The following is a 10,156-nucleotide window of genomic DNA, read 5'->3' as shown; positions in this document are numbered from 1 at the left end:
GCCCTGTACAGGGTAACTCCTTACACATTCCCATCTCATGATGTTTTACCTAACAGGAGTACAAGGACACCTCCCCTTCTTGTTACAGCCCTGCACAGGGTAACTCCTTACACATTCCCATCTCATGATGTTTTACCTTACAGCACTCACATCCCTCTGCCTCTGTGATCTCACAGACAATTGACTCCTTTATTATTTTTCGTCCCAAAATAGTTGATTCACATTTTTCCACCTTCTGCTCCTGATCCTTGAGCTATCTTTATCCCTTTGTCCGTTCCCAGTATCCTCTTCACAACCTGCTTTCCTGCCTATCCTTGCGTTCTCAGCATTTTCAGCCACCAGGCTATTTATATAAACTGAGGAAGTGGAGGTCTGATCCCTGTTGCACACCTTGCCGACCTGAATGAACTCAGACTTTATGTTTCCTATTTAATCATCTCCCCACATCTCAATACGTCACCTCCTAAACATTTGCTTTCATTTTCAGATACAACGTCAGAGTCTTGGGAAATCCATTGGTTCCCCTTCATCACAGCACATGACTTCAAAACTCTGCCACATCCTGTCCCTCCAGACATATTTCACCTAACACAACTATATGATTAAAAGGTGATCCATCTCACATTGATATTCTTGGTCCTTTATTAAACATCTGTAGATGTGCTCTGCTCATTAACATTCCTCAGGATCATGCCAGAGGAACTGCTGAGTTTCTCCTGCACTTTTGTGCACTGCACTTGGGTCTCCATTATAGACCGAGCTTGGTGTCAAGGAGCAGGAATGGACCCTGGCAGCTCGGAGTCTGTGTAACTGAGCACGGTGGGAGGGATAGTCCACACAACCTGAGCAACTCGGTGTCCTGTGGAGTCTGTGGTACCACAGGATAAATTAAAGCAGCTTTTTGATGAGCATACGATTGCAAACTCTATATTTTGTTAGCAGGTTCAAGGAAGCTGATTTTCTACAATGATAAAACAGTTGGAAGAGGTTGAAAGGGCAGTATCCATGCCAGTAAATGATTAACTCAGCCTCAAATAGTGCTTGTCTTTTATTGGAATAATGATTATTTTTCTATTACCACCCAATGTTTTACTGCTGGTTTGCTTGGAATACTCTGATGAAATGATAAAAAAAATGTTTAATTTGAATGCAATTCTGCATGTTGAGCACTCATACAGGATTTGTGAGTTGATGCTCATGTTTCATTAAAGCTCTTTTCCTGCATTGCTATAACTATCGAAGTAAGTATGTATTGTTTCAGGTCACAGGCAGATAGGAGGGAAAAAAAGCAGTCTGACAATTTGTTCAAGTGCTTCATTTGTGATTGATGATGAAGCAATGGAAGGGACATGTCACTGGCATCCCAGCATTTGGGCACCCAGAATGTCTCAGACACCAGTATGATGTAGATGTGTAGAGTATAACGAGCTGAAATAGAAGATGGAATTAAACCTTCCAGGGGACTCTCCAGAATAGTATCTGAAAAGGAAGGGTGAAATAAATACACTATATTTCGGCAAATTTGATGTCCGTATACCCAAATATTAAGTTTAAATTTGTAAAATAGTCCTTCCTTTGCCTCTGGACCTGCAAGAACCTCCTCTGAAGTGTATTAAAGATCTTTAAACCTGTGTTAGACCTGATTCTGTGCAATCCAGAAAGTCTTTTTCTTTTTTCTTCTTTTATTGAGGGAGGGGGGATTTGAGGGGGGTTTGGGTTTGGGGGGCAGTAAATACCATCATGTATGTAATTTTTAATTTGTCTCCTTTCAAAATGTATTATTAAAGTAATTCTTGAATACTGCATGTATGGAAATATTTATGCAACTATCTTGCTTCCAGTTGGATCCCAATGAGAAATGACATCATTGCTAGCTTTTGGTTCCAAAAGTGGCAGGGAGCACAAGATGGAGTCAGTGTTAGCAAGTTCATGTCCTTAATTGTCAATGACCTTCCTCAGTTTACAACTGTAAGACATATTCTCAATGGTTGTGGCACAAAAATTGCAATGGGAGGAATAGTTGGCATGGTTAGTGTAGCAGTTAGCTCAATGCTGTCAGCGGCCTGGGTTCAAATCTTGCACCGTCTGTAAGGAGTTTGTACATTCTCCCTATGTCTGTGAGTTTCGTCCATGTGATCCGGTTTCCTCCCAACCTTTAAAACGCATGGGGGTTGAAGGTTAATTGGGGGATTTGAGCGGCACAAAATGCCATGACCATACGACATCGGAGCAGAAATAGACTACTTAGCCTATCGAGCCTGCCCCAACATTCATTCGTGAGCTGATCCATTTTCCCAGGTCAGTGGTGCTGTTATAGCCTTGCATTATCTGCTATGCTAACCATGCCGTAGTTAATGGTTTGAAATAAAGTGGTTGGCATTAGGGGAGGGGAGATTTGGAGATAGGATAAAGAGATAGATCAGGGCAAAGATCATCAGACTATGGGCCCAGATGGAGCATACAAAGAGTGTTCTTCTAATTAGATACCTTAAGTTTAAATGGTGAAAAGGCAAAAGTGAAATCTTTTATTGAACACACACATCATTTGCAACAAGGTACATGAAAAAATGGCACTAACAGAAAAGAATGAGTTCAATTTGATGGCTATTATCAAGATGTTGTTGGAGAGTAATCAATGTTGAGAATGACATTACATTTAAAAAAAATTAAGTTTAAATTTAGACATACAGCATGGTAACAGAACATTTCAGCCCACGAGTCCATGCTGCTCAATTAATCTACATCCCTGGTATGTTTTGAAGGGTGGGAGGATAAAGATGGGATAGAGGATGGGGAAGGATCTCAGCCCAGAGACTTACATAATAGAATCAATTCCAATTATGTGAGGAGCAGCAGGAAGCAGAATATGTTGGTGAGAGTTGTCTGCAGCAAGTGAATAACAGGGCAGAGTATAGATCAGGTGATTAGTCCATGGTTGCAGCAAGGTTGGTGGAATTATCGTGGGCTATTTAATCTGCATGCAAACATCAAAGAAGTAGGAACAGTGCAGAGGATGAATTCATGGAGCATCTGGCAGTATCTCTGTGGACTCCTTCCCGTACTTATCTGGATCTTGGCAAATAGGAAGGATATCAATAAGTTAGAAAGAGTGCAAAGGAGGTTCACCTGGAAGTTGCTGGGACTGGTGAGTTTAAGTTATAGGCAAAGGTTGGGTAGGTTGGATCTTTATTCTTTATTCTGCGAGTTCAGGACAATGAGGGGGGGGTAAGCCCATAGAGGTTTATGATCATGAGGGGTATGGGTAAAGTGAATGCTCACAGCCTTTTAGGAGATGAGGGGTAACAATTTCACTGAGAGGGAGGTTCATTTCTGGAACGAGTTGTAGAACTGAGTACAATTCTGAAGGTCAAAAGACATTTGGATAGGAAAGACTAAGAAAGATTTGGACCAAATGAAGGCACCTGGGACCAATATCAATTCGGTCAGTATGGACTAATTGGGTTGAAGGGCCTGTTCCGTGCGGTATGACTCTCTGACTCCAAATATTTTGCCAAGAGCTGGGCAAGTGAGTGACAGAACAAGCCAGTCCATGGAGCTTTTCTGGAGTCTGAAGACGTGAAGAGCAGGTTGAAGGAGTTGGATATAGGTGCAGTTATTAACCTTAAGCTCTTAACTTAAATCAAGCCCTGGAATTGGCTCAGTGGTAGTGTCCTATCCTGTAAGAAAAGGTATGAAATTAGAAGCAGAGTAGGAGGCCCCTGAAACCTGCTCCCCTTTAATGTATCACAGCTGATCGACCCAAGGTTTCATGTCCTTCTCTGTGCTAGCTCCCCATCATATTGATCCTGCAAGAGTGCACAAACCTCTTCTTTAAGTACATTCATGGATTTATCCTCCACAATCCTCCGGGGCAGAGAATGCCAGACGTTCGCCAGCCGCAGCTTGGAATGACCAGATCCTTGCAATGTCATGGAGAGTCCGCACCTTGGGACCTGTTAACTGAATCCAAGCTGGTGCGTTAATGTATGGTTGAATGAGTGCTGTGGTGTCCCTGCTGACCAGCACTAACTGAAGATGTAGTGTGCTTGACCCTACATTAACATCGGGTGCTCATGCATATATCAGCTTCCTGACAGTGGAAAACACACTGCGAATTAACTGCCATAATAATTCCAAGAAGGTGACCCACAGCATTTTGAGAATTTCAATTCTATCAAGATACATCAATTGGGAAGTTAATATCTTGTTTCAGTTAAAGTGACCATCAAGCAGTTGAATTGTTGTAAAAATCCATGCACTCATCGATGTCCTTTAGTGTGGCCATTGCCTCACAGGCATAGGGCCAGATTTAATTGTAACTGGAGGTACTGCCTGTGTGAGTTTTGTACCTTCTCCCTGTGACTGTGTGGGTGCTCTCAATCCTCCCCACATCCCAAAAGTGTGAAGGTTGGTGGGTGTGATAGTACAGATCTATCACCAATGTACATAGTGTATATAGTTACTGTATCTAGACTGTGCTTACAGCGATTGGCTGAGAGCTAAGCCACACCTATTGTTTGGGCCTTAAAGGGTTGTGTCCCTAGCCAGGTCGGATCATTCCGGACTGGTTGGCCACCTGTGAAGAGCTCCGGTCTTTTGCTAATAAAAGCCTTGGTTTGGATCAACAAGTCTTTGGTTCTTTCGACGAGCTCTACAGTGGGTTAATTAGACTGCTGTAAATTGCCCCTAGCATGAAGGAGAATTATAGAATCTGGCGGGGGGGGGGGGGGGGGTGGGGGAGGAGTTGCTGAGGATGTAGAGTGAATATTAAAAATATGGGATAAATATCAGTTGAAAGAGTAGACAGCTTCAAGTTCAGAATCAGAAGCAGGTTAATTGTCATGAATGTGTGTTGTGAAAGTTGTTATTTAATGGCAGCAGGTGCACTGAAGAACAAGGTCATAAAATTACAATCACTTCAATACAAGAAAAGAGAAAAAGTGAAGTTGTGTCAATAGTTTCATTGTTTGTTCAGAAATCTGATGGCGGAGGGGAAGAAGCTGTTTTTGTAACATTGAGTGCGTGTCTTCAGGTTCCAGGACTCCTTCCTGATGTGAAAGGGCATGGCCCAGTGGGGGAGGATCCTTGATTGATAGATGCTGCTTTCTTGAGGCTCGGCCTCCTACACATGCCATTAATGGAGTGAAGACTAATGTCCATGATGGTGCTGGCCGAGTTTACAACCCTCTGCAGCCTGTGCATTCTTAAGGATAAATATCTGCAATGACCTGGCCTGGGACTAAGCATGTTCACACCAATGTCTTGAAGGCTAAGGAAGTTTGGCAAGTCCCCCCCTTGTACTTTAACCTCTTTTACAGGTGCACTATATGTGCAGAAAGTAATTTATGCCGAGCAAATCATAATGCAAACATCCCTCTCCTCCATGGATGCTGTCTGCATCTCAGGCTGCTGATAAAAGGCAGCGAACACACTGAGGAACCTCTCACACACTCTCATCTCCCTCCTCTCATCAGGGAAAAGGCTGAAAAGTGTGAAAGAATGCACCAACAGACAAAGAATCTTTGGGATGTATGTGATGTCATGCATGTACTCTGACAATAAATCTGAACTTTGAACTTTAAAGATCATTTCTCACCCACAGTTATCAGGATCCTGAATGATCCGTAACTGTGCTCTCTTGCTGCCCTTGCTTCAGGCTAATTGATCTTCCTTTTCATTGTAATCCCATACTCAATAAATGGTGCTCTTTACACGGCTGTATGAATGTTAGAGATACAGTAGTCTGTTCACAGAAGAACCCTTCTTACTGTACTATACAAATAAAGGGTGGTTGATGGTCAGTTCCAACCGATGAGTTGAAAGGCTTGCTCCACGTTGTTTCTCTTTATAAACTTTTAATGAAACGGAACATTCTGGAAACACATTCCAAGCCTTCTGCACCAACGGGGTCAGAGGAGCCCCTGGCAGCACTTATCTTGCTTCTTATTCCTCACATCAGCTCTGATGTTCTGTGATGGTCAACACAGGAGAAGTGATCTACAAGTAACTGGGCTTGGGTGAAGGAAGCTAAAGGCTGAGCCTGTGGCCAGAGAAAGGAAGGGAATAATGATTATTCCCAGGGATGGAATTATATTTTTTGTTTAATGATTAATTTTTACTGAGGGCAATTTAGTGATTTCTTTGCAACATTTAAACTTCATTAGAGGAGCTAATGAGAAGGGACATCAGTGCAGAAAGGTTCAGTTACACAGGATGCTGGGAGAGAGGCATTTCTGAATGACTATGGAAAGGATCTTGATTAACATCAGGGGGATACATTCAGAAGTTCAGGGTAAAGGGGGTAATGGATTACAGTTACCCTGGGAGAGAATTACATCAGCATCAGTGAAAATACAATCAGTAGATCGTCACAGTGTTCAAATCCTGCCCTGTCTGTAAAGGGGTTGTACGTTCTCCCCGTTTCTGCATGGGTTTTCTTCAGGGACTCCGATTTCTTCCGACCACTTGAAACATACCGGGGTTGTAGGCTAACTGGGTGTATTGAGCAGCGCAGCTTGTGGGCCAAAATGGCCTGTTATCGTGCTGTATGTCTAATTTTTAAAAAAAATTAAAAATGAACGTGAGATGTTGCGGGATAGGGATCACTGATTTATAATTTGAGTTTATTGGATTAGCATCATTTGATATGCAGTTAGTAATGTAGGGTACGAGGGAAACAGGATCAATGATATACCATGTAAGGAATCTGGACTGACATCAGTGGAGGTGCAGTGGGTAACAAAAAAATGGCGGGGCTGTCGAAGCTGCTGGTGGGTGGGGAGCAGAGACACAGCACTCCTTCATAGGGTTCAAATGCCCAGTTCAGGAACTGACAGCATACAGGCTTTAAACAGCCTGTTAAAGGAGCTGGTGGTAGGATCTTGAGACTGTGGGGTCCAGGCCCAAGATGGCTATGTCTGTGTTCAGCAATGGCCTCGAGGGGGTTACAGACTCTGGGGAATCAGTGGACCAGTGCAGGGCACCAGTAATGGTGTACCATGCCCATCCCCATTTTGAAAAAGAGAAGCAGAGGAGATGACCCTATGGTATGGTGACCACGGCAATGGACCATTGAGGAACTCTGTGGCTGTAGAACACAAGCGAGGAAACCACGCAAGCTGTGAACTGCTGGTGGCTGTGGTCAAAGGACTCACACAAGACTGTGGCTGAATGGGTACCAGACATAGGAACCTGGATGTGAGAGGGAGCTGAGGGTGCTCAAGGCGTCCTTATTATGTCGGAAGTTTGGATCAGGGGCTCGAGATGCTGATGGTTTTGACTAAAGTCTGTGTGGCTGCGGGAGCTGTGACTCTGAAGGGTTCTCTTTGTCTGTAAGGGGTGCTGGGCAATTTCTGCTAATGGTGAATATTTGTCGGCAGATTAAATTCAGTTTTACATAATATTACGACTGTTTGTGATATGACATTAAAAGAATCTTGAATCTTGAACATAGGGTATTGGGGAGAAAGGAGCCGGATTTATATCAGAAGCACTACTTTAGGGTGCAAGGTTGGCATAGCGGTTAGCGCAACACCCAGCGATTTGGACAGAAGTTCGAATCCCATGCTGTCTGTAAGGAGTTTGTACATTCTTCTCGTGTCTGTGTGGGTTTTCTCAGGGGGCTCCAGTTTCCTCCCACTGTTCAAAACATCCCGGGGGTGTAGGTTAATTGGGTGTAAATTGAGCGGCACAGGCTCGTGGGCCAGAATGGCCTGTTATCATTTTATCGTGTTGTATGTCTAAATTTTTTTTTAAAATTACAACTGAGGGACCTGGCGAGAGAGATTACTGAGCTAACATGGAAGTGAACGGGATTAACATCAATGGAGTTCCTGTCAATAAGATGCAGGATCAGACGAATTAATGAGTGGCAGAATGAGAAGCTAAGTTCATGTGAAGCAGCTGAATTAACTTCATAAGAGGTACAGGGTATTGGGGGAAGAGATGTTAGCAAATTTGAGAATGTGGAGTTTAAATTTAAATTAAATTTAGACATACAGCATGGTAACAGGCCCTACCGGCCCACTTAGAATCCTGGTACATTTTGAAGGGTGGGAGGACATGGAGGACGTAGAAACTCCTTGCAGATAGTGCCTGATTCAAATCCCTGTCACTGTGTGCTGTAATAATGTTGTTATGCTAACTGCAGCCGCCCACGGTTAAGACGAATATCAGTAGTAAACGCATTGATGCACATGAACTGGTGAATGAATGCAGTCCAACACATGGAGGCAGTGGTGGTACATGATGGAGAAACCAAAGGGACAATCTTGCTACAAGATCTCAACAAGAGAGAGGATGCTGCAGTTTGACAATAATCATTTATTAAACCCTAGTATAAGAGAAGGTATTCCCTGAGCTTGCATGCCGTCCACAAATTAGAATTTGCATGAATCCGTCTCTATAGCAATGTAAAGATAATTACATTTCTCCAGAATATCGAGGCTGCATATTAAAATTTTCTATAATACATCTCAGTAGTGCCAACACTTTTATTGTGGGTGTTCCTAATAGACACATCTTACAGGTACAAAACTCCACTCAGTCAATGAATATTTATTGTAGTAATTGGAAGATTAACATTCAGATTTCTTCTTGTTTAATTGGGAAGAAGGGGAGGGTGCCACACTATTAGACAGTGTCGCTTTGCAGTATTTTACTGCTATTTAACAAATATAGTCTTAAGTTAAAGCAATTCCATACTATACCACTGGGCTGCTTGAACCCTCTTGAAAAAGACTGTCAACAGTTACCATTACTGAGATCCATCTGCTCACGTAGATGGATTTTGTGCTCACCCTATTGACTTTCAAAGGGAGCGAATCATTGTCCTGTACATCGACACAGGGTTTGGTGTGAAAAGGTACATCACAGGCTATGCTGCTAACTTACTGGAATAGTCATCCATGATGGGGATATCCTGGGCTGCAGGGCTTGTTCCTATGTTCTGTTCTATATTCATCCTCCAAATCATGCACTGATGGGGGAGAGAAAGCAAGTTCGCATTTCTAGCTGCCAAACCAGAAATACTTGAAGCTAAACTGGGCGGCACAGTTGGTGTAGCGGTTAGCGCAACTCCATTACAGCGCCAGCGATCAGGACTGGCGTTCGGATCCCGCACTGTCTGTAAGGAGTTTGTATGTTCTCCCTAGGTCTGCTTGGGTTTTCCCCTGGGGCACTGGTTTCCTCCCACTGTTCAAAATTGGGTAATTGGGTGTAAATTGGGCGTCACAGTCTTGTGCTGTATGTCTAAATATAACATAAATTTAAAAATGCAAAATTTAAACAGGCTTTAAGATGTGAAACATTAGGAAGGCAAGAAGAAAACAGAATTGAAGGATTTGATTCCTTCACAGGATGTGGATATTGTGTTTGTACCGTTGACTATTCCTACATACCCCTGATCTAAGGAAGCTCATGTTTGACCAGATGCCATGACCCTCTCCAAGGATTGGGGTGGATCGCGAGGATTCCCAGGGCCACATCCTCCTGCACAGGTACAATTGTCCCTTTCCCTCTGCTGGCCCATTCCTGAGAGTGGGATTGTGACGGAGGCCAACATCTGACATCTGACTGTGATAGGGAGTTGCTTGATAAGTCTGTGGGACAGCTCTCCCATTTTAGATCGAGATTCCAAGATACTTCATTGGATGGCAGCAAATTTGCATTATCAATCCACGTAGCACATCAAGTTTTATTCTTAATGCAGGATTCAGATTCAAATCATTTTCTTGAACACATGATGCAGAAGAAATTTTCCTTTGCTGAATGTAAAAAGTCAAACTAGAATAAAACTGAAGAGCTCCACATAAACATAACCATTTTCATACGAGGGAATACTTGCTGGGACATTACAGAGGACAACTAATCAGGTACCAGTCTGAATTTCCTCAGCACTTGAAGGGGAAGATGTGATGAGTTCTGGATGGAGAGTCCAACATTAAGAGATTATCCAGAGGTATTGGCATTCCAGGATATCAGAGCTGGACTAATGCAAGGCAAGAAAGAGCAATACTGAGGAAAAGTAAACACTGGGAGTAGTTGGAAAACCTCTGTGAATTCCAAGTCCAAATACATTCATTTGTTCCCAGAATTGGTAATTTTCAAGAGAAAGATTTAACTTTTGAACAGCAGTGAAAAATGGAACTCTGATCCT

This window comes from Narcine bancroftii, chromosome 12 (assembly GCF_036971445.1).
Source record: "Narcine bancroftii isolate sNarBan1 chromosome 12, sNarBan1.hap1, whole genome shotgun sequence".
In the NCBI taxonomy this organism is placed as follows: domain Eukaryota; kingdom Metazoa; phylum Chordata; class Chondrichthyes; order Torpediniformes; family Narcinidae; genus Narcine; species Narcine bancroftii.
Note: the sequence above shows the minus strand (reverse complement) of the source record.